The sequence below is a fragment of the Cervus canadensis genome, chromosome 25, assembly GCF_019320065.1.
Source record: "Cervus canadensis isolate Bull #8, Minnesota chromosome 25, ASM1932006v1, whole genome shotgun sequence".
NCBI lineage: Eukaryota > Metazoa > Chordata > Mammalia > Artiodactyla > Cervidae > Cervus > Cervus canadensis.
In genome coordinates, this window is record NC_057410.1 from 42422205 (window position 1) to 42447261 (window position 25057).

General features: G+C 41.2%; 1 protein-coding gene and 1 long non-coding RNA gene across 2 annotated transcripts in view; one reads left to right on the forward strand and one right to left on the reverse strand.

Annotated features, from left to right (window-relative positions):
- The first annotated feature begins 413 nt into the window (after positions 1–413).
- LOC122427531 lies at positions 414–18950 on the forward strand. Its single transcript, XR_006265433.1, has 7 exons — positions 414–802; positions 1134–1855; positions 8320–8610; positions 8846–8920; positions 16476–16515; positions 16633–17903; positions 18332–18950. It is a non-coding gene; the product is annotated as an uncharacterized LOC122427531 (long non-coding RNA).
- METTL25 (methyltransferase like 25) overlaps positions 2926–25057 on the reverse strand; it is a 305346-nt gene continuing 283214 nt past the window's right edge. The window contains exon 13 of the mRNA XM_043447081.1: positions 2926–2944. The gene's annotated coding sequence lies outside the window, so the exon portion shown is untranslated. The remainder of the gene's footprint in view (positions 2945–25057) is intronic.

The following is a 25057-nucleotide window of genomic DNA, read 5'->3' on the forward strand; positions in this document are numbered from 1 at the left end:
GGGAGAGTGCGGGGTGGGGGCAGAGGGACCGGACCGAGCCGGGCTCTGGGACCAGCTGGAGGAAGAGAGAGCGAGAAGGGCGGCTGGGACGGACAAGGCAAACCGCCTCCCCTCGCCGCCTCCCGGGCGCACGGCTCCTGTGCCGCTCGGGCAGACTCCGGCCGCCACAGCGGCTGCAGCTCATTCACTCTTTATTAGCGCCCCTCCCGGCCCTAGCCCCTTCTCCGGTGAAGTGAGAAGCGGCGGCTGGAGCCTCCAGAAGCTCCCGCGTGGGGTTCGCGGCGCTGGCCCCCGCGCCTGCGTGGCCAACCCTCCATCCCCGGATCGCCCAGCCCCTTTCCCCACCCAGATCCGCCCCTAAGGTCCCGCCCACGTTGCCCCCTGGGCTGGAGGCTCCTCCCACTCTCTCCCGGGCGGGAGGCTCCGCCTTCCCACCTCCCGGCCTCCCCCTGTTGCGTTCACCTTCGATTTCACTCTGGGAAGCCGCGGGGACCCAGGGTCGACGGCTGGAAAACAGCCCAGAGAGCTCGCTGGAGTGCGCCCTGGGCGCGGGAGCTAAAGGAGAAATGAGACCGGCAGGACGCGGCCGCTCGCTCCGCTGCTGCCTGGCGGCGCCTGGCACCAGCAGGATCTCAACCCCGGCGCTGCTGCGTGTGCCAAGCGATGCCAGGCGTAAGTCCGGTCAGCTGGAGAGACTTCTGGGGACCGGGAGAGGCAGAACAGGTTTGGCTAGTGCTGCAGACTTGGTCGCCACGAACACACACGCGACGCGTCAGACACCCTCACTGTGAGCCGAAATGGGGTGGGTAGGGGGGGTGGCCGCGTTTGAGGGGGCGTCTTAGGAGGGAGAGATTTCAGCTCCGGGCCGACCTTTGTCCCGAATGTCAATGGAGAGACGGGTGGGGAGGGAAATATTCCCGCAGTTAGCTTAAAAAGAAAGGGTCCCAACAGAGGACAAAAAGATTAGCACGCACACAGGCGTACCCGCAGCTGCGGCGGCTTTTCGTGGTTTCCAGGGAACTGTCAGGCGGACTGGGAGACCACAGAGAGACGTCTTAACAACCCCGTACAGCTCTGTCCGTAAACCTAGAAAGACTGGAAGCTAATGCCCTCTCCTTTCCGCCCGGATGCAGGACTGGATGGAAGGCATCCAACATGATGAAATATTGTGTAGAAGAATGGTCTGTGTAGAACGAGCTCTGGGTACTAAAGTTGCAAGACCGAAGAGGACCGCGGGCTGCCTGCCACACCTCTTCTCGACTCGGCCTTTCCGGCTGGATGAGCGGCGCCCTTGGACCACGAAGTACACTGCCGCAGCGCCGCCTGCTGCTTAGCAGCCGCAGAGCATAGAAAACTGACCCGGAGAGGCCGACTTCCCCTCTCCCCCGCCCCCCAAACCTAGCCAGCACCTAAGCAGCAAGTTCTCCAAAACGGCGCCGAGAAATTGATCAGCCCCCCACCCCCATCCCCAGGATGTCTAGCAGTGGCCTGAAAATCAAGTTCCGTGGTTTGGGTGTCTGCAAAACAAAGCTCCATCTTTTCCCGAGTTCACAAGGAAATCGATGTAGACACAGATGAAACCGTGAATATTCATTATATTGTGCCATGCACGATGGGCCCATTTTTGTGCCCTGGGAAAAACATACGTAAAAGCATATAAGAGGGAATTGTATCTTTAAAAGTAGGAACTGATCTTTACTTTTTTATTTTCTTTTTAACCTCATAACCTCTGCCCACTGTCAAAAAGTTTGGCCCATCAAAGGTCCTCTCTGTCTCTCCACTGCACTTACCTGTTGATGCTGGATCCTAGGACGCTGGAAGAAGATCAAGCTTCTCTAGAATCAGATGCCTGAGTGTGAGTCCCTCCTCTAGTGCTTCCCATCTGGGTGACCTTTAGCCAATCACTTAACCTCTTTGTTCCTCAGTTTTCTCACGTATGAAACAGTGATGATAATAATACCTATCTCTGGGCACATAATTATGAAGATGAAAGCAGTCAACGTGTGTAAAGCACTTATTACCTAAATGCAATAGAAGTGGTAACTATTATTATTATCATCACTCTCTCCAGGGTTCCCTGGTGTCTCAGATAGTAAAGAATCTGCCTTCAGTGCAGAAGACCTGGGTTCCATCCCTGGGTCAGGAAGATTCCCTGGAGAAGGAAATGGCTACTCACTCTAGTATTCTTGCCTGGAGAATTCCATGAGCTAGTGGAGCCTGGCAGACTACAGCTCATAGACTTGCAAAGAGTTGGACACCGCTAAGTGACTAACACTTCCACTTGCATTCTTTCCAGCTTCCTCTTATCCTTTAGGCTGTCAATTACAACCTATGTTTACCTCCAAAACACATCTCATCACATCCACACTGCTGCAGTCCTCATCCAAGCTACCCATGTTCCCATCATGGACTAATGCAGAAGCTTTCCAAGTGGTCTCCTTGCTTCTACTGTAATTCCCCCCCCCCCTCCTCAGTTATAACTTTCTGAAACCCTATGAACTCCTGCTGAGGGGAGGAAAAAAATGTTCAGTGACTTCTTGTTATACATAGAATAAAACCCAAATCCTTACCACGACCAGCCAAGCCTCCATCTGGCCTCGTGAATCTCCCCATCTCACTGTGCTCTGGTACCCCAGCCACACAGACATCCTGTTCCTCTGGAATTTACACTTTTCTTTCTCCCGCATGGAATGCCTTCTACCCAGACCTTCTCCAGTTCCTTCTCAGCATTCAAGTCTTGGTTCAAATGTCATCGCCTAGAAAGGCTTTTCCAGCCCACACTTGAGGAGGTAGCCTCTCCTCCAGCGATCCCTATCCCATCTGCCTGCATTTAATTTCTTCATCGTAGGTGTCAGTATCAGAATCACCACCAGCAGAGCAGCTCCAAGAGGCCAGGGACCTTATCAGTCTTGTTTCCCATGTGATGCCCAGCACCTATAAATACCTGGACAGTTAAAAGGAAAAAAAAATGACAATAAATAAACAAGTAAATATGTTCAGCAGAAACCATGGTGACTGAAAATACACAAACTTTAATCTTGAGAGAATGGGGCAAACTGATTTGTTCTCTATGTTAGAGTTAGTGAAAAATTAACAAAGGAGAGAGGGAGGAAGTAGGTTAAAACTTCTTAAGAATGCATCCACTCTGCAGGAAAGTGGGAGAGGTAGGAAGTCACAGACAGCCCTGTTCAATAATTAAGAGGACTCAGAGGAATGAAAGTATAAGAGCTTTGGGTTCAGCCTGCTAAAAGCTTGTAAGCATTTCCCGGAGCTGTCTCCATTTTCAAGACTCCAACAGTTTTAAAGGAACATTTTCTATGGTCCTCCCCCACCCCTCCTTTTCTCCTCTCCCCATCTCCAGTTCCTCTGAATTAGAAGCACAGAACACTGGGAGACATGCCACAAAGTGGCACATCTTGCCATCCCTGATGAATGAAAGGCTGGAAATCCAGCTGTGTGCGAGAAATCCAGTTGCTTTTAACAAATTTTCCTTCTATAATTTAACATGGGTCTCAGTATTCTTCCAGTGCATTAAGCCTTGGTCTCTTTCACCACTTTCCAAGGGCTCAGAAGAAGTAGCCAATGCCTGCATTTTCAACCTTCCTTAAACAAGTTTGGGGAGGAATCAGATTAAAGATGTAAAGATGTCGTCACTCTCCTTGGAGATCATTTCAAACCTGAGGACATTCCTTTTTAATTTATTAAGGTGTACTTACCCATTGTGAGATTGCTGCTTGAGTTCTGAAATATATACATATGTATATATATATGTTCTATTGAAAGTTACTGTTGCTCTTCACAGATGAAGGAAATTAAGCTGGCTGCCTTGAGTTTTCTACCTTAGATACAAGACTGACCGAAAAAGTGCTAAGCCCTTATTTTCCCCAAGTAGTTTCCACACATCTGCTACCTCACCACTTCCTCAATGAATTATTTTTTATAGTTGCCCCGACCTACCCTGCATTTGTTCTGCATTCCCAGCCCTTTGTTGTATAATTCATACCTCTGCAGTGCCAGTTCCTTGGGGTAAAGATTTCCTTATTTCCTAAGACATTTTTAGTTTATTGTGCAATACCATCTTCCCTTTGGGTGTTGCATAAATATTAACTAAAAATCCACATCTGGTCTTGGTCGTCATTTCTATTTGTCCTAATACAACTTCTCTTTGAACAATTCATTTGGAAAGTGTGCCAAGGGTGAAATGTGACACATAAATTCTCCTGCTGCCTAGGATGCCTTTTAAAGCGCCCACAGATTTGGTTATTTATGAACAGAAGATTTGCACCTCTTCCTTGCTCTCTCAATTCTAAAATTGTACCAGGCCAAAGTAATTACAATCTCCCATATGTTTTGTGAAAAGGTATCCAAGAATCTCCTGCTAAAATCTTAACAGATTGACTAGGAAGCAGAAAGGCTCTAGCCCAGCAGGTGAAACTGCCTATTAAGGGAGGTCAGAACAGGGCTCTCTGCTGAGGGACTCCTAAGCTCTGGGCTTTCCTCAGGAAATAACCCTGCAGGAGAAAAACCAGAGCGTGGATGAAATGTGGGTCAGGGAGCTGAAAGAGGCACCCAGGCTGTCTGGGTAACTAATGACAGTCAATGCATTGGCTACACATGTTACCTTTCCACGTTTCCCAGCATACCTTAAAATGCTACCCTGTAGATACTACAAATGTAAACCACGCTTTATCCCCAAACTTGCCATCTATTAGGAATGTAATTAGGAAGAAGCAGCAATGGATAGAGATCCTGTTCCCCTCTGTCACAAACCCAGGGCAATTAAGAACCAGCTGCTACTAAAAGAATGATCACTTTAAAATCTCCTAGTCGCCCAGCTTCCAGTTCAGAGATGTGGAGGTGGAGGAGGAGTGTAGAAATAACATGCTAATAACCAGATATGGATAATTGCAGAGATGTTGAGGCTAATGATAGAATTCAGAAACTTAATCAGAAAAACCAAGGACGGCCTCCTTCATAGAATCTCTCTGAAAGCAGTTACATGCACTGGTATAAACAGTGATCGAAAATATTCTAACAGCTTGAAAATGGCACAGAATTTGGGGTAACAGAGTTTTGATAAGACTCAGATTCTATATAATAAAAGAAAAATCAAAAAGTAGAAAGAGGATTAGTTTTGATGTGGACCTTAGCTAAATTAACCAGTTTTCATGAATATTGCCTTGATGCTTAGCCCAACCTGGATAGACTCTTTAGAGCCAGCATCATCCCGTAGAACTTTCTACAAAGGTGGTTTAATACCTATGCCCCTCAATGTGGTAGCCATCAGCTACGTGTGCTACTGAGCATATAAAGTACGGCTACTGTGACTAAGGCATTAAACTTTAAGTTTTATTTAATTTTAATTAATTGAAATGTACACAGCAACATTGTCTAGTGGCTACTACGCTGGATAACACAAGGATTTCACTTAAAAGCTAGTTGCCTACTCTTCCCGGTGGTCAAAGCTTTATTTAGCCTGGATCCTCTTGCTCTAGTATCTTCCACAGCCATGTGTGACCCACTTTTATGAAACAGCTACTGGCCCTGAACACTTTTTAGGTATTAGGCATTTTGTGGAGCACAGTCTATGTTAGGATCTCATTTAATTCTCTCAAGAGCCCTGGGAGATAGGTACCTTTACCACCATATTTTACAGATAGGGAAGTGAAGGTTGAGAAATTGTCTATAGTCTGACAGCCTCTAAGTGATGAATCTGACATTTGAAATATATGTCTTTTAACTCCAAAATCTATGTGTTAACTCAGTGTAGTCTCCATTCAAACGGCCATATCTTCATTAGGATCTATTTCAGGAAAGGGAATTCCTGGCTATAGCCAAGGTGTTTTGATTAAATTCATATTCTTTCTCCTCTACCATCCCTCAGAATATTCAGGATAAAATTCTGTGGAAGTCTTTCTTTGTCTATCATTTTTGCTTGATTTTTCCCAAATCTGATATAGACACCTGCAAAGACCACACTCTAACATGTGATAGAAACTCCCCCGTAAAACATACATGCATACCACATATTTTTAAGAATAAATGTATTCAAGCATGCATAGACTGTTTCCTAACATAATCCACACCATCTATTAGAAATAATTAAGATAAGCATAACCCAAAATTCAACACAATAATGAAAGTGTTAATGAAAATCAAAATTTGGAAAACCAACTAAAATATTTATACAAGTGACTTAATATTATTAATGTATTGTATTAATATATTAATATATAATTACTATATGACTTGTTATATTAATTTCAATATTGTACTATTGTGTGATATATATCATATGTAATTAATGTTATAAAATAATATTAAGTCACTTGTATAAATGCGTTAGTTGGTTTTCCAAATGTTAAAGACACTTTATTATGTTAAAGGCATCACTGTATATTTGCGTGTCATAAAGCATGCTTAATCCACTTATTATTCCTATTAAAATGATTAGATTCCTATTAAATAAATGACAAAAATCAATTCATTTAACACTTTTCCAATAAATTTAATTAACTTGCCCCTTTGAATGAATAAATATCTTAAAATTTATAACTTATTTAATAATTACAAGTGAATTATACATTTATGGCCTTACATATAGTCTTCCACTATCCTGTACTTTTCTTTCTAATACTCTTTATTCTTTTATCTTTTTTCCTTGTTCTTTTCATTCTGTTCTTTCATTTTTGCATGTGTTGCTCCAACAAAAGCATTGAAATCTCAATGCACAAAACAACAAAGATCTTCGCCCTCACATGTGTGAAGATCTTGCCCTGTGATATACAAACTAATCAGAAAAGAGGTTGTCTGCAATGGTGGATGTGAAGCTAAGGCATTTATTTTCTTGGCAGTCAGTTCCAGAGAGTCAGTCCTTGGATTGAAATGGACAAATGATGTCAACATTAACTTCATCAGTTCCAGGCTGAACACCAATGGGAACCTGCATCAGGAGCCTCCTTCCTCTGTCCCTCCTCCCTGAAGTTAATCACATGCCAGTGCTGGGCTGGAAGGTTGTGATCCATTACCTTTGATAATTTTGGCCAAGTGTCTCCCCTGACTTACACTGCAAAGTGACACAGGCAACTGCTGGATCTGCTTCCTGTCAGGAGAGATGGGTTTTCATTTTCTAGAATTCTACATAAATGGAAATAACACTATGCACTTTTTCAGGGGTGAGAGTTGCCTTCTTTCACTGAGCATAATTATTTTGAAATTCTTCTATGTTCTGTGCATATTAATAGTTCATTTCTTGTCATGTCTTTCTCTAAGTAATATTCTATTTGTATGGCTATATTACCATGTGTTTTTCCATTGATCTGTTGATGAACAGAATTTGAATTGTTTCCAGTTTACAAACAATCCTGCAATCAATACTTATGAAAAGGCTCTATTTGAACATAAACTTTCATATCTCTTGGTTAAATACCTAGGAGCAGGATGGCTGAGTCATTTGGTAGCGTTTAATATTTTAAGAAACTTCCAGATTTATTCCAAGGTAGTTATAACATTTAACATTCCCATAAGCAGCTTATGAGAGTTCCAGTTAATCCACATCCTTGCCACACTTGAGGATCAGTCTTAATTTTAGACATCTAACTAAGTGTATAGTAGTATCTCATTATACTTTTAATTTCCATTTCTCTAATACTATTGATGTTGAACATGTTTTCATATGCTTATTTTCAACCCATACATCTTTGGTGCTATATCTGTTCAAGTCATTTCCCCCTCTTCCCCTCATCTCCCTTCTCCCCTTCCTCCTCTTCCTCCCTCTTTTCTTATTTTCCTTCTTCTACATTTTGTTAGCTGCTTAAGCAATACCAATTTATTAGCTCACAGTTTTGTAGTCCTAAGTCCAGCATGGCTCAACTGCATTCTCAGTTCAAGATCTCATATGATGGGAATTTAGGGGTTTAAATGTTTCCCTGGTGGCTCAATGGTAAGAATTCTCTTGCCAATGCAAAAGATGGAGATTCGATCCCTGTGTCAGGAAGATCCCCTGGAGAAAGAAATGGCAACCCACTCCAGTATTCCTGCCTGGAAAATCCCATGGACAGAGTGGCCTGGTGGGCTACAGTCCATGTGGTCACAGAGTTGGAGACCACTCAGCAACTAGACAACAGCAAAGGGGTTTAGAGAGCTGGGCTCTCATCTGGAGGCTCTAGAGAAGAATTCAACTTCCAAACTCATTCAGTTGTTGGCAGAATTTTAGTCCTTTGCAGTTATAGAGCTGAGGTTTCCATTTCTTTGTCTCTTAAGTTCTGTTTTTGTTTTTGCTACACCACGTGGCAAGTGGTATCTTCGTTTCCCAACCAGGGATCAAATCCGTGCACCCTGCATGGAAGTGTGGAGACCTAACCACGGGACAACCCGGAAATTCCCTGCCTCTTGGCTTTTAGAGGCGGTCCCCTTCCTTCTCACAAGGACTGCTTTGTTTGCAAACCAGTAGCTGTGTTTGAAGGCTTCCTGGTGGCTCAGCAGCAAAGAATCTGCCTGCAATTCAGGGGAGATGGGGTGGATTCCTGGATCAGGATGATCGCCTGGAGAAGAAGATGGCAACCCACTCCAGTATTCTTGCCTGGGAAATCCCATGGACAGAGAAGCCAGGTGGGCTACAACAACAAACGTTTTGGGCTTTCGTTTTGGGGGGGGTGGTTGCCCTTTAAAACAGTTGCATTGCTGTCTTCTTATGGGATTTTGAGAGTTCTTTATTCAGAACAAAAGTCCTGTGTACGACAAGGAATTTGCAGACATTTCTCTCAGGTTGCGGTTTGTCAGTGTCTTTCAAAGAGCAGAAATTCTTAATTTTGATTAACTCGAATTCATCTTTTTTTGTTTTTAGATCTCATTTTTGGTGTTTGACCCAAGAAATGTTTGTCTGTTTTAAGGTCACAAAGATTTTCTCCTGTTTTTCTCTGTAAGTATTATAGTTCAGGGTTTTAGAATTAGGTCAATGATTCCTTTTGACTTCATTTTTATATATGGGATGAGGCATGACTCAAAGTTTGCTTTTGTTGGGGTTGGTTGGTTGGTTTTTTGTGTGTTTGTTTGCTTTTGGTCCTTGGATATTCAATTGTTCCAGCACAGTTTGTTAAAAAGTCTGTTTCCCCACTGAATTGCCTTTGTGTCTTTGTTAATTGTCACATGCTTGTTTAGTCACTGAGTCGTGTCCAACTCTTCTGTGACCCTGTGGACTGTAGCCCACCAGGCTCCACTGTCCGTGGGATTTTCCAGGCAAGAGTACTGGAGTGGGTTGCCATTTCCTTCTCCAGGGGATCTTCCCGATCCAGGGATCAAACCCCTGTCTCCTGCATTGCAGGCATTCTCTACCACAGAACCACTTGGGAAGCCCTAATTAAATATGGGTAGGTCTTTTTCTGGATATATATTCTCTCCATTGATCCTTTTGTCTATTTTTATGCCAGTATCAAATTATCTTGATTACTGAAGCTTTATAAGTCTTGAAATTGGGTAGTATAAACAAGTCTGTTCTTTTTTTTTTTTTAAATCATTCCCTACTTCAGTTTAATTACAACAGCTTAAGCTGTACTTCTCTTTGCTATTATAAGCCCTTATAATCTGGCTCTTATTTTCTTCTTCTTGATTTAGTTATTAAGTATATTTATATGTAAGTATGTGACTAGGTACACATGGCACTTAGGTATTTAAATGCAATTGTATCTGTTTCCTGAGTGTGTTTCTCTGTATGAGAAGCAGAGTTAACATTTATGACCTACAATAATAGTAGTAAGATGGACAGTCACAATTAAGACATGCAGGTATCACTCCTTCTAACCAATATCCTTAAAATATTTGTTCAACAGGTATTTTTCTTTATGTTCAAAATGACAAACCTATTATATGCTTGGAAAGTGACACAATACTTTAACCTAGGTGGGATTATCACTCACATCTATACTGTCATTGCACTGCACTAATCACCAACATTCAGCCCTCGTGGCTCAGTAGTAAAGAGGTCACCTGCAAAGCAGAAGAGACAGGAGACACAGGTTTGATCTCTGGATCACAAGATCCCCTGGAGAAGAAAATGGCAACCCACTCCAGTATTCTTACCTGGAAATCCCGTGGACACCATGGGCAGAGGAGCCTGGTGGGCTGCCGTCCATGGGAGTCTCAAAAGAGTCCAGCACAACTAAACAACAACAAAACAATTTAATGGATGTGGTTACAAAGTTTTTTGTTGTTTTTTTCTTTTCTTTTTAGCATTTAAATTCCCTGCCTCCTCTCATGCATTCATGGCAGCAAAACATTTCCCAATTTCCTGTGGTTCCTATTCTAGCATCAGTTTTGCTTTTTTGAGGCTTCAGAAGAAGCATCTAATCTTTAGTTGTAAATCATTGGTTCTCAGCAAATAGCATAGATCATGTTCTATAGTCAGTTTTATCCTTCAGCTGATGGGAACTAGAGACTTAAGTCTCAGGGTTATTAACCAGGCCCCCTAGGAGTAGGCTACAAAACTTCCCAGTGGAGACGGGCTGATTCTGACCCAATGGGATTTCTGAGTTGCAATTCAAGGGAGTAATCATCTTTTTAGCTTGCCAGGTATGAAAGGAGTCAAACATGCACTGTATTTCCAATTTGTTTCAGTGTAATTTTGTATCCCTAATGGATCAGAGCACTGGGCAACTGCCTGACCCATCTTCTAACCTGGCTCTGGGTATGGGTGCCAATTCCGTTGCAGACAATACTCTACAAAAAGCCAAACATGGTGGCTGCCTGCATGTACACTTCTACATTGTATGAATATATTGTTTTCCCTTATCCCTCCTCCCCATCTCCCTTACTGTCTCTCTTCAGCTCAGTTCAGTTCAGTCGCTCAGTGGTGTCTGACTCATTGGGACCCCATGAACTGCAGCACTCCAGGCCTCCCTGTCCATCACCAACTCCCGGAGTTCACTCAAACTCATGCCCATTGAGTCAGTGATGCCATCCAACCATCTCATCCTCTGTCATCCCCTTCTCCTCCTGCCCCCAATCCCTCCCAGCATCAGGGTCTTTTCCAATGAGTCAACTCTTCGCATGAGGTGGCCAAAGTACTGGAGTTTCAGCTTCAGCACCAGTCCTTCCAATGAACACCCAGGACTGATCTCCTTCAGGATGGACTGGTTGGATCTCCTTGCAGTCCAAGGGACTCTCAAGAGTCTTCTCCAACACCACAGTTCAAAAGCATCAATTCTTCGGCGCTCAGCTTTCCTCACAGTCCAACTCTCACATCCATACATAATACGGGAAAAACCATAGCCTTGACCAGACGGACCTTTGTTGGCAAAGTAATGTCTCTGCTTTTTAATATGCTGTCTAGGTTGGTCATAACTTTCCTTCCAAGGAGTAAGTGTCTTTTAATTTCATGGCTGCAGTCACCATCTGCAGTGATTTTGGAGCCCCCCAAAATAAAGTCTGCCACTGTTTCCACTGTCTCCCCATCTATTTCCCATGAAGTGATGGGACCAGATGCCATGATCGTAGTTTTCTGAATGTTGAGCTTTAAGCCAACTTTTTCACTCTCCTCTTTCACTTTCATCAAGAGGCTTTTTAGTTCCTCTTCACTTTCTGCCATAAGGGTGGTATCACCTGCATACCTACTGCCAAATTAAACTGGGTTTCTGATATAGGGACAGAGGAAAATAAAGCTGTTTATTTTGTTGTGTCTGTGCTTAGTCACAACCAACTCTTTGCGACCATATGGACCTTACTTAGCCCACCGGGCTCCTCTGTCCATGGAATTATCCAGGCAAGAATATTAGAGGGGGTTGCCATTTCCTCCTCCAGGGTATCTTCCTGACTCAGGGGTGAAACCTGGGTCTCCTGTGTCTCCTGCACCACAGGCGGGTTTTTTACTTGCCGAGCCATTCTACCAGCACTATGCCAGCTATTTTAAACACACTGTGTAACTGAATTCCCTGTCTCACCAGATGGGCATTGTTAGTGTCTTTTCACAGTTCACAAAACCGAGGGTCAATGATATGAAGTAACTTGTGCTAGATGGTACAGCTAGTAAATGATGACCCAGGATTCTATGCTATACCTGTCTTGTTTCAAAAGCTTTTTTTGTATTTTAAAGCATATATGATGTCTAGCTTATTCACAATGTTTAGAACTATCTTCAGTATGAAGTTATCATCTTTTGATGTGTATAAGACAAATCATCAGACCGTACACCTTGAACTTACACAATGCCATGTGTCATATATATCTCAAATAAACTAGAAAAAAAACACTTTTTTTTTTAGCCGTACCACTTGGCTTATAGGATCTTACTTTTCCCAGGGCCTTGGCAGATAAAGCACCAAGTCCTAACCAATGGACTGCCAGGGAATTTGCAAATATTTTTTTAAAGAAGAAGCTAAGATTCAGGCAGAGAAGAGATTAATTCCCACTGTTGGAAGTTTTATACTTCAATTTAGTATTGAGAGCCAAGTGAGGGAGCTGCCACTCTACACAGATAGACATAAAGAAATACTTTTTAAAAACTATTTTATAGATGGAGAAAAATTAGTCTTTTACCTTGAGGCCAGATATAGAGATTACAGAATACAATGTATTCACAAAGACCTACTAGTTACATTTCCTGTTTTTCATCTGATTAAAACTGCCTCATAAAAATTATTTTTTATAACAGAAACATCAGATAACAAAGAAGTAAAAATTGGCTATCCATCCTTGGAAAGCATTCAAAGGTTCTGGAAACAATTATTCGGTAAAAGCAACTCAAAACAACAGCAAAAATTCCTTAAGAATACATATAGACACTTTTGGAAAATTCTAGAACTGTATAATAGAAAGTCAAGGGTCATTCATTAAAAGTGATGCTGGGAATGGTTGCCAGGGACTCAGGGAGGGGCGGTGCAGAGTTCCTGTTCAAGGGTACAGAGTTTCAGTCAAGTTGAAAACATCCTAAAGATCCGCTGTCCTACAATCTGCATATTGTCACCAACACCGTACTGTACACGTAAGGATTATCAAGAGGGTAAATTTTATGTTATGTGTTCTTTACCACAGGTAAAAAAGAAAGATGCTGGTAAATCAACTTTAAGTGATAATTAATTAATACTTGCAGAGTACCTCTTTTAAGACCATTTCAAGTTGTCAGATGTTTTTGGAATTAAGAATTACTATTTATTTGCATCATTTTTTTAAAGTTACCCTACTAAATATATTTTTTCAATATACATTACAAAAAAAAAATAAAATATACATTGCAGCATATCTCTGTAACACCAACACATTTCAATAAACTGACAGTTGGCAGAATTATTTAAGCAAATAGACCATGTATTTAAAGGAAGATTAATTTCTTGGCTATTTTTTCTAATGCATTTAGCAGGAAATAATATAAAACGAGTTAAAAATCAAAGTGTTTGGCTGAATGTCCATAAAATAAAGCTTCTACCAAAGTGGTCTTAGAAGAGGTCATTTCCTATCTCAGATCAGTCATTGGACGTAAAATATTATTTAAGATAGAAACTTTTTAGGAAAAATATCAACAAAAATAGTTTCCATTTCCTGTGATTCACTAATTGCCACTTATTATTAAAGTGTACAGCCCCTAAATATAAGTGACTACTTGGTTCCTTAATTATGCTTCTCCTGGGTCATATAAAAACAAAAAAGCCTTGGCAATGTAAAGTCAGTGAGAACAGGAAAATACTTCACTATCCTCACCAGTCCCTTGACATCCAAGTTCCTAATCCAAAGCCCTTTTCTTTGACATCTCATGCAATAGCAGTATTACTGACAGCATTGAAAGTCATCTTTAGAATGTAAAGTAATTTAGAATTACTTTTCAGCACTTGAAAACATATAACTTGTCTTTCTTTTAAGATCATGTGTTCAGAAACTTGCATTTTCATGGACAGAGCTGGTCCGTGGATTAGCCTAGTTTCATAATAGAGATATGTTTTTATGAAAGTGAAAGTGTTAGTTGCTCAGTTGTATCCGACTCTTTGTGACCCTGAGAACTGTAGCCTGTTGGTGGAATTCTCCAGGCAAGAATAGTGGAGTCAGTAGCCATTTCCTTCTCCAGGGGATCTTCCCTGGATGTGGGTCAAACCCACATCTCCTGCAGTGCAGGCAGATTCTTTACCATCTGAGCCACCAGGGAAGGCTTGATGCCAAAAACTCAGTACACAATTTCAGTCATTCAACATTGTTGCAGAAACTATCCATGTTAAGGTAACTGCTGAGTCATGAGGACCCAGATTGATGCATAGGGAATAGCAGTTTCAAGAGTCTCAAGAAGTATAATAAGGATTTTATAATTGATTTTATAATATACATCTATTTAAAATAAATTAATGAAAACTTTCATAATGTTTCAATACAAAATTTACCCATAAAGATCAGGTCAAAATGTAATCATAGTTAAATTAAACTTCACCAATATATTGGGCCTATACATTAAAACCATAATCAATAATTTCCCCAACAATCCCATGTTGTTGTTATTTAATCACTAAGCCACGTCCAACTCTTTTGTGACCCCATGGACCATAGCCTTCCAGGCTCCTCGGTCTATGGAATTCTCCAGGCAAGAATACTGGAGTGGGTTGCCATTTCCTCCTCCTGGGGATCTTCTGGACCTAGGGATCGAACCCACATCTCCTGCATTGGCAAGCTGCTTCTGTAGAACTGAGCCACCTGGGAAGCCCAGCAATCCCATATAAGCACTTAAAAATATATATATACCAAGCCATGGCACTATTTTTAAATTGTTCTGTTCATGTCTTCTTAGTGCCACTCAACAGTAATCACAAATGCCCTTTTCATTCAAGTTCAAACCTCAACCAAAGCCTGGAATGATTCTCACCATGGCAGAAAATACATCTGCACCCTTCGCAAGAAGAGAGGACCTGGGGTCCATGTGCTTCCTGTTTTCCCCCACCGTTTGCTTACTGAATGAATACTTTCCCCTTACCCCAGTTGTGTTGGTTAAATCTGTGTATATATCCAGACATCTGTTTTGGTTTTCTCTCACCACTTCAAACTCCACCTGGATGTAGAGCATTTCCCTGCACCCAAGCCCACTTGGCCGGGGCCCTGACATTCTGCCTAACTTTGACAGGCTTATCCATGGAGGCTGAGCTCTCTTACCTGGACCCTCTCATTGCTCAAGGAGGTTCTGCTATATATCATGTAAAACCACAGTTCCATCTGTCTCTTGACTTCTAGTCTAGGTTGATGCCTATGGACTCCTTTGGCTGTATTCCCATCCTGCAGGCTGGGTCTCCTTGGACAGCCATACCTGCTGGAATCAAGCCCAAACTCATCAAACATCTTTGGACTCTACAGCTGGACAGGAGAGTCCCTTCATGAAGTCACCCAACAGCTGGGGAGTTTTTTGTTTCACAGTAACAGTTTTTTCACCAACTTCAATCTTGCTGTGCTGATTAGGTCCCAGTGTGTCTTGCTTCTTTATGTATTTCCTTTTACCATTCTGTCCATTCTCACAAATTTAGTGTGATACTTTCAGTTCTGGTACATGGCAGCGGAAGAATGCTGTGGAATAGTAAACAATTCATTTCTTTTACATTTATATTTGAAGACTAGCAATAAAGTGTGATACTAACTCTTTACACTGGCAAACACAGGAACCTTGAATAGTGACATTATTAATTGATTCTTATAAAATTATTTCATGAGATTTATTTAAATTGCTTTGATTAAAGTATTTATAGTTACTAATTATAAATTGTAGTTTTCTGTATAAATATTTTAGAAGAAATATCATTTACTTTGAAAACAAAATAATTTGTTTATGTTTTTTACATAAATTCATAGTTTTGATGAAAATACATTTTGTACACTTTGGATATAATTGTATATTTAGTTCCTTAGATCATTACTGTTATCAGAAAATATATTAGGTAAAATATCTTGATTTCACAACATAATGAGTTTGCTGAGATGAAAAATGAGTGCAAGAAAGTAATTTTATAGAAAAAATATAATAATGTATATACCACAGTTGTTTATTTTATGATTTATCAAGACATCACTAGCCTATTAACCAAATGCCCAACATGAGCAAAAGTAATTAAATTCATTCAGCTTTGGTATTTTGCCAAATGTCAGCCACATGAAAAATCATAACTTCACACATTTTCAGATTTTGTTATAGAAGTATATTTGTCACAGTAGAAAACTATTTGATCTACAAGGTAGAGGGTATGTTTATACTCATATACACTCATGCCTTGGGCTCCGCAAATGGTAGGGGCAGGCGTAACTGAAAAATAATATGTACTTAAAATAGAGTAACAGAACTTTGCCCCTAATTTCTCTTAGCTTCAGGTGTTATTTGTCTGTTTTTGTTGGTGGAGGTGAAAGTGGGATTCTACTTTCTAGAGAAGTGTTTATGTGAACCTCTGATTACCAATGTTAAAGGATATTTTGAGCTGCTTTCTAAAGAATGTCACAAAAATACTCATTTGCTTTACTTGATTCTTCTACAGAATACAGTGTTTCACATAAGACGACAGTTTCGCTTCACAGGTAGGTCTCCCGTACTTGGATCAAAGACACGCTTGTGTCTTTGTGACTTGTCGGGACGCAGTGCAGGTGGAGGGGTGACGTGTATGTCATAATCTGCGTATCCTCATTTCTTGGCAGCCCTGTTGTCCAGTAGAGGGAAAACTTAAGGAACAGCTGAAATCTGTTTCTTATCATCGTATTTTCCAGAGAATGGAGCAAGTCCTCTTGTCATCTCTTGGCTCGGGATCTGTCTCTGCCATTCGTTCTGTATGATTTCCCTTGAGGTAAAAATGTTGAAAGACAGCTTCATTCCTTCCGTGCTCCAGTCCTTTGCATAACACCTGCTCCGAAAAGGCTCGTCACTCCAGTGTGGTTATAAGTCATCCAATTGTCAAGTTTTCTGGTTTCAAATTTTAATTTATAAAATAAAAATACTTTATTTAATCTTTTCAACATACTGTAACCCAACTATTTCATCTGAACTGTTATGTCTCTTTCCTGGTGTATCCTATACACATCTGGTTTTATAAACTATGAAGATGGCTGCATGCAAAACATACATTTTCAGAAGATGGTGTTCATATATCATGCAGGGCACTCTGAACAGTCCTAAGCTGTGGCCAGTCACTACGAGAAGAGACTGGAAGAAGTCCTAGGAGAGAAGGACATCAGTTGAGTTGATGGTGGCTTTGTGCAGTGACATATCCCTTTCTCTAAAGAGAAATGTTACCTGCAATACTCTGGCTGCATGCCCAGTTGGTCATTGGGGATGCTGTCTCTCTAAATCTGCAGCTTTAGTTACGTCCACTGTCTTAACGCACTTCCTGTCAGGAACGGTTGTGTAGATGTGCCAGTTCGGATAGCTGTTATATCTGATATGTGAGAAGCTGTGATCAGGAGAGCAAAGAAATTCTCCTATATGATGCCAGTGCAGAAGTCAGAGATGTGCCAAATAAATAAATAATATAAAAAAGTTGTTTTGAAGTCTTCCCAACTGCTCATTTATTTAAATATATTTCTTCATGCTGCCACAGCTTATGTATTGATTTTTAGAAGACATCCTACTTATACTTATTTTGAGCTTTCTAGGTTTCTCAGAAATTTTAATCAGAATAGTCAGACTGACTGCTCTCAGTGATTGCACTATCGACTGATGGCTTTTGTCAGCTATGTTGGGTAAATAAAAATAGCACCATAAAAGCCGTGTATGAAACACTTTTTGTTACCATGATGTTGTTTTACTTAATACATGGTTCCTGACTTTAGGAATACCCCAAATTTTGTTTTCAAATAGGTATTTTGATCACAAAATCATCTTTAGAGTTTTTTTTTTCTGTAAGTAATAAAATTATTTGTCTATTTTTTCCATTTCCAGGCAGAGAAAAAATAAGAACCATGTTTGGACTACAGTTAAGTATGCATATTGTTAGACTTTTTCCTCCACTTTTCCACTGAGTGTAAAGATTTTTAAAAATTCAAACAGCCAGGAAAGATCCAAGTAGATTGAAAAAAATCACAGAAATTTGCTTCTCTTATCGTGTTAAAGGCAACTTCCCCAAATTTTGCTGGCACCCAGTGGTTGCATAGTAATTGCTTGCTGGACTGAATTATTAAATCCTTTCCCTGCATTTACCCGTACAAAAGGCAGTTTAAAATAAAATATCAACTTAAGCATTGATTTTTTTCTAAAAAATCTTGGCTTCTATTATAAAGTCCAACTTAATAGCATATGTTAAATTATTATCTCTATTACAAAGTGATGAGTACCAACAGTGGAGAGAAATATGCTACAGTTACTTATTTATACATAGTCTTCCTATTTTTGTATTTTTTTCAGTTACTAAAATGGAACCATAAACTGGAGGGCAATGCATTCCTTTTCTCTACCACCAGATGCACATAAAAGAACTATGGCTTACAGGGAGGATGCTTGTTATTTTGTGTGGAATCATCAAGAAACAGATGGAGGGTGATTACATGGCCTATGTCCTGCTGACTGTTTTAAAGCAAATAGACATTAACTTGTATTCTTTGAGTTTGGATTAGTAAACAGTAATCATGTAGAATGAGGAAAATGCAATTTCAGATGATCACAGATAATAAAACAATAGTGGGAGTTTTGGGCCATTGAGGTCTGCTACACAAATCCTCCTAGCGCAGTAGGTAAAAAATCTGCCTGCAATGCAGGAGATCTGGTTTCAATCCCTAGGTCAGGAAGATCCCCTAGAGAAGGAAATGGCAACCCACTCTAGTGTTCTTGCCTGGAGAATCCCATGGACAGAGAAGCCTGGCAGGCTACAGTCCATGGGGGTCACAAGAATTGGATACAACTTAGTGACTAAACCACCACCACCACAAAATCCTGGACCACTGTTTAATGTATAGTGAAATATCTGGGCTGGATGAAGCACAAACTGGAATCAAGATTGCCGGAAGAAATATCAATAACCTCAGATATGCAGATGCCACCACCCTCATGGCAGAAAGCAAAGAAGTACTAAAGAGCCTTTTGATGAAAGTGAAAGAGGAGACTGAAAAAGTTGGCTTAAAGCTCGACATTCAGAAAACAAAGATCATGGCATCCGGTCCCATCACTTCATGGCAAATAGATGGAGAAACAGTGAAAACAGTGTCAGACTTTATTTTGGGGAGCTCCAAAATCACTGCAGATGGTGACTGCAGCCATGAAATTAAAAGGCACTTACTCCTTGGAAGGAAAGTTATGACCAACCTAGATAGCATATTAAAAAGCAGAGACATTACTTTGCCAACGAAGGTCCGTCTAATCAAGGCTATGGTTTTTCCAGTAGTTATATATGGATGTGAGAATTGGAACATAAAGAAAGCTGAGTGCTGAAGAATTGATGCTTTTGAACTGTGGTGTTGGAGAAGACTCTTGAGAGTCCCTTGGACTGAAAGGAGATCCAACCAGTCCATCCTAAAGGAAATCAGTCCTGAATATTCATTGGAAGGACTGATGTTGAAGCTGAAACTCCAATACTTTGGCTACCTGATGCGAAGAGTTGATTGATTTGAAAAGACCCTGATGCTGGGAAAGATCGAAGGCGGGAGGAGAAGGGGACAACAGAGGATGAGATGGTTGGATGGCATCACCAACTCAATGGGCATGAGTTTGAGTAAACTCTGGGAGTTGGTGATGGACAGGGAGGCCTGGCATGCTGCAGTCCATGGGGTCACAAAGAGTCAGACACGACTGAGTGACTGAACTGAACTGAACTGAAGTATCTGTAGGAGATAGCCCAGAGTTCTTGTGCAAACTGGAATTCATTACATAATTCAGCCCATCATGTGCTTAGGGGAGTTTTGAGTACATTCTTTTACGTGATGGTAGGGATATAAAGATGAGTTTGGTGTAACATAGTTCCTATCATCAAGGAATGAAAAGGTGAGGTGGCCCCTCTGGTAGTTTGCCACTGATGCTGCTGCTTAAGCCAGGCTTCTAAGAATGTAGGCATTTGGTCAATAGTTGTCCAGTAGGTGACTATTATGCAGAAGCTATGGTAGCCCCCTCTCCTCAGGATGGTTAAAAAAGATTAATGGGAATTCATGACTTCTACCCATTAACATTTAAGCCCTCAAGTCCTCTTGCTCTTCAGTCATATTTGGGCATTCTCTCTTTCTCTCAGGTGCAGAATTTGTTTTTCTTCCAATGGTTAATCACATTTGGCATAAACCTCTCTTTCCTCCTCTCTCTCCCTCTAATGCTGATTTGGTGGTTGAAACGCTTAGTCCCCCAAATAAGGTGTGCAAGGAACATCACCTTCTTTAATTCCTTCGAATAAAAAAGAAACCTAGCTGGAGCCCTGCTGTGCTGGATTGTTTGGAGATTAAAATACAGCCATTTGGTGGACAACTGCTTTCTTTTCCTGGACTCTCTAAGGAGTCCCATGGCTCATGTGTTTTACTGAAATGGAAGGGGAACCCTTTATGTTCAATCCATCATGGTTACTGCAGGTAATTCTCATTGTCTAAGCCCAGGGGAAGCCTTGAAGATCAGTAGCCTTTCTGCCACATTTGGGGCCTAAGAATCTCATTGATGCCCAAATCTCAGAGCCAGATGTTCAAACTTCCAGAATCTACAATGCCTTTTTTAAGATTCTGTCACTTCCTTCAGGCACTGCTAGGGAGTGGGTTGAAAATGGCTGAGAATCCCCACTAATCCCATAAGACTTTCATCTTAGCAAATCTATTTTAATTTACCCGTTTAGACAAGAAGTGGGTGTCATCTTCAGATACTTTTGTTTTAGCCCCACAAACTCCTCTTAAGACAAGGGAACCCAAAGTTCCTGGATAACTTCTTAGATGGAAGAGATGGGAAATTATAAAAGGCAAAATACAATCTCTCATAACCATCATGTTTCTCTCTAAGGACTTAACCTCACTCTTTAAGGACTTAACCTATCTGCTTCTTCTGTTTTCTTTTTCTTTCTTTTAATGCAATGATTGAAGGCTTGCTAGGGGCCAACCTCACAGAAATTCTTAGGGATCAATATTACTAATCCCATCTGAGAGTTGAAGAAACTAGAGGGCAGAAAAGATGAATAAAATAGCAGAGCTGATATTTGACATTGCATCTGTTTACCAATTTCAAGAGAAGTGTATTTAAATGGAAAGAAATGTCTAATATGAGACTAGGACTCCTACAAAGCAGCCCAAACTCTTGCAAAGTGGGTGATCTTGACAAAGTTGCTTAACCTCCCAAATCCACAGTGTGCTTATCCAGAAACCGAGGTACCTGCTCACAGAGTTCATTTGGTTATTAAATGAGAGCATTATGATCTACTACTTTGTAAAGTTGGAGGCACTATACAAATGTAAAACACTAAGCTCTTTCTATAACATTATGGCTCTACAAATTACACTTTCAGATTACACACACACACACACACACATTCAGATATATATGAAGCATGCAGGCCTGTATATATACATACATATATATATATATGAATAACTTTTCTATACACCAGAAACTAACACAACATTGTAAGTCAACTATACTTCAATAAAAAAAAGGGGGGAAAACTCATGTTCAGTGATCCCCAACTACTAAAGATGCAAGAGACAGTCTACAAGCAGAGCTGAACATCAATTAAGAAATAAACAGAAACCAAGTGATGAGCCATCTGTGAAGAATCTATGCACATTAAATTCAAATTTAAAAATCTAAGCATTCTGACAGAGCAAGTTATAGACTACAAATGAGAACAGGATGACAGTATGTGTTGTGACTACAGACAAAAAGAAACACCAACAAAAAATTAAAGCCCCAAATTGAAGATACAAACCAGAAAACCTAGAATGTTTTCCATTTTTATCATGTCTAGCATGTACCAGGAACAGGCCAGGTATACTTGAAGGTAAGTGTTAGATGATCAGTGATCAACTAATAGTGATGTGACTATTCCTTTTGCATTCAGTCTCATTGAGAAATGACAGACAGATGTCAGAGCAAAACAATACCTTTTTACTAGTAATAACAATTGTTCATTTGGTATTGAGCATTTAGTAAGTACTTTATAGGGATTAATTAATTGCCTAATAATGCTCTGATTATTTTATCCCCTTTTCATAGAAAAGGAAATGGAAAGACAGAGAGAGAGAGAGAGACAAAGGAAGAAAGAGGGACATATGGTATTAAATAGCAGAGCAATATTTGAACCCCAAAACTCTGGCTTCAGGAGAGGGCACTTAACAAGTGTATTGTGAAGTGGGATTGAAGAATCTAACTTAGCCCTGAAGCCAGAAGAGCCCTCCTCATATAGCAGCCCAGATATATATCTCTGCACACACACTTTGTGAATTTGGGCTTCCAAAACACCCTAGGGAATTATTACCTGCCTCAAACCCCCCAAGCACAAAGAGGCCGAAAAGCCCCGCACTTGAGAGACTAGTGGATTTTTATCTAAGTCTCTGAGGTGTGCCAGTCTGAACCAAGGCTTCTAAGATGGGGTTTTGTCCCTCCTCACCATCTTTCCCTTTCTTCAAGTAACTGCAAGGCTAGAAAACAGCAGAGCCACAGATGAAAGTATTCTCAGTCTCTGAATCACGTGTTGGAAAGGTACCCCCTCCACCCCACCCACCCCCCGGGGCTTCTCTCATAGCTCAGTGGGTAAAGAATCCTCCTGCAATGCAGGAGACCCCGGATTGATTCCTGGGTCGGGAAGATCTGCCGGAGATGGGATAAGCTACCTTATCCAAGTATTTGATTTAGTGGTGGAGTTACCTACCACTCCAGTATTCTTGGGCCTCCCTTGTGGCTCAGCTGGTAAAGAATTCACCCACAACAAGGGAGACCTGGGCTTGATCCCTAAGTTAGGAAGATCCCCTGGAGAAGGGAAAGGCTACCCACTTCAGTATTCTGGCCTGGAGAATTCCATGGGCTGTATAGTCCATGGAGTTCCAAAGAGTCAGACACGACTGAGCGACTTTCACTCACTCACTCACTCACCCCACCTCCTGCAGCCAGAAATATCTTCCTCTGATGGTTAAGAGAAATAAACCTTTGTTGTAAATGAGCCACAACACACATTAGGGGTCTATTTGTTATTACAGTTAACCTGCCTGCCAATGCAGGAGACACAAGAGACACGGGTTCGATCCCTGGGTTGGAAAGATCCCCTGGAGAAGGGAATGGCAGCCCCCTCCAGTACTCTTGCCTGGAAAATTCCATGGACAGAGGAGCCTGGCGGGCTGCAGTCCCTGGGGTTGCAAAGAATCCAACAAGACTGAGCACACACATTTACCCTAACCAAAATAGAGGAGCAGAGAGAGAAAGGCCGTGTTTACATCAAACTTTAGCATATTATCCCTGCCCAGCAGAGCAACACGGATTGATTAATGGATCGCAGACACTCTTCACTCCACCAATTATATAAATTACTCCTTTTCCTGTGGGGACAAGCTAATAAGAAAGGTGAAGGGAAGAGCAGAAAGCTTTACACCAAGATCTCTCAGAAGGAGAAGTTTCTACGTCGAGGCAGAAATGTGAGGACAGTGAGAAAACTGGGAGAAAATTGTTTTCCCCATTCTGTAGATATTATTATCCTTCTCTGAGATGAGAAAATTGAGGTACAAAGAGGTTAAGTAACTTGTCTACATTTCCTTCTACTTCTACTTTTATTTGTAAGACATAATTTGATTATATGACAGCAAAACAAAAGGTCTAAAAGCAATATATGTCAAATGTGAACACAATTATGGAGATGTGAACATACATTCATGCTCTAAAGACCAAAATTAGGGAAGAGACTTTTTAAACAAAATGGCTTTGACAAGAAAAGCTTAAACCAAAATACAATAGATTTGCCCATTATACTTCCCTACTGTAAATATTAAGCCCTGTTAAATATTTAACAATGAACTGTTCTTCTCTCAAAAAGAACATCCAGAGAACACAATAAGGAATCAAGGCTTGTGTCCTTGGTTTTGAGGAGAAAATTGTATAACATTGCAATGCAGTTTTCTGACAAATTCAGAATGTCTACGTTAAACTGAGTCTTTGCATGTGTGTGTGCATGTTAAGTCAGTTCAGTCATGTCCAACTCTTTGCAACCCCATGGACTGTAACCCACCAGGCTCTTCTGTCCATTCTCTGGGCAAGAATACTGAAGTGGGTTTCCATGCCCTCCTCCAGGGGATCTTCCTGAACCAGGGATCGAACCTGCACCTCTTAAAATCTTCTGCATTGGCAAGCATGTTCTTTACCACTAGCACCACCTAGGAAGCCGAAATTGGGTCTTTACTGCCAGATAATCCCCTTCCATACTTTATGTTGGTTCCTTGAACTTCACATAATACTCATCCCCAATCGTTTCCATCTCCCTCAAGGTCTGGGCCTCTAAGAATCTCAGTTTCACAGACACTGAAAGTTGGGATGTGAAAATAATTCTGTTTTATGGGAGCTGAAAGTGGGCCCTATAAGACAGAGAGCTGTGTCGGATGCTTCCTCTGAAAGTGACCAAGGCTCTGAGACTCTCCTATGAGTTCCGAGAGAGTGACTCACTGCATCTGAAATGCACAAGTGTAAGCATCAGAGCACTAACCCACTAATCTAAAATACAAAATAGGGGACTTCCCTGGTGGTCCAGTGGGTAGGAATCCACCTTCCAATGCAGGGGATGCGGATTCCATCCCTGGTCAGAGAACTAAGATCCCACACACCGCAACTACTGAGGCCGTGTGCCGCAGCTAGAAAGAAGCCTGCAAGCCACGCCAAGAGCTCACATGCCGCAAGGAAAGCTCTCATGTGCCACAGCTAAGACCCGAAGCAGCCAAAAATAACAAAAAAATAGTTTCAAAAACACGCAATGTAACTGCCTCATTCACACAATCTGCACACTCTCCCTTTGTGTTCACACTATGTTAGAATCTACATCATTCTCAGGAACAACATGTGAAGGGCTGGCTCGGGAATGAGACCACTTGATCTCCCCAGGATGAAGGCCTTCTCTCTCTGGAGTCAGCTCACCTTGAATCTGAAGGCTGCTGGGAAGGCAGGAACCAGAGGTTGGGGCTTCGAATAAATGTTGAACTTTCTCTA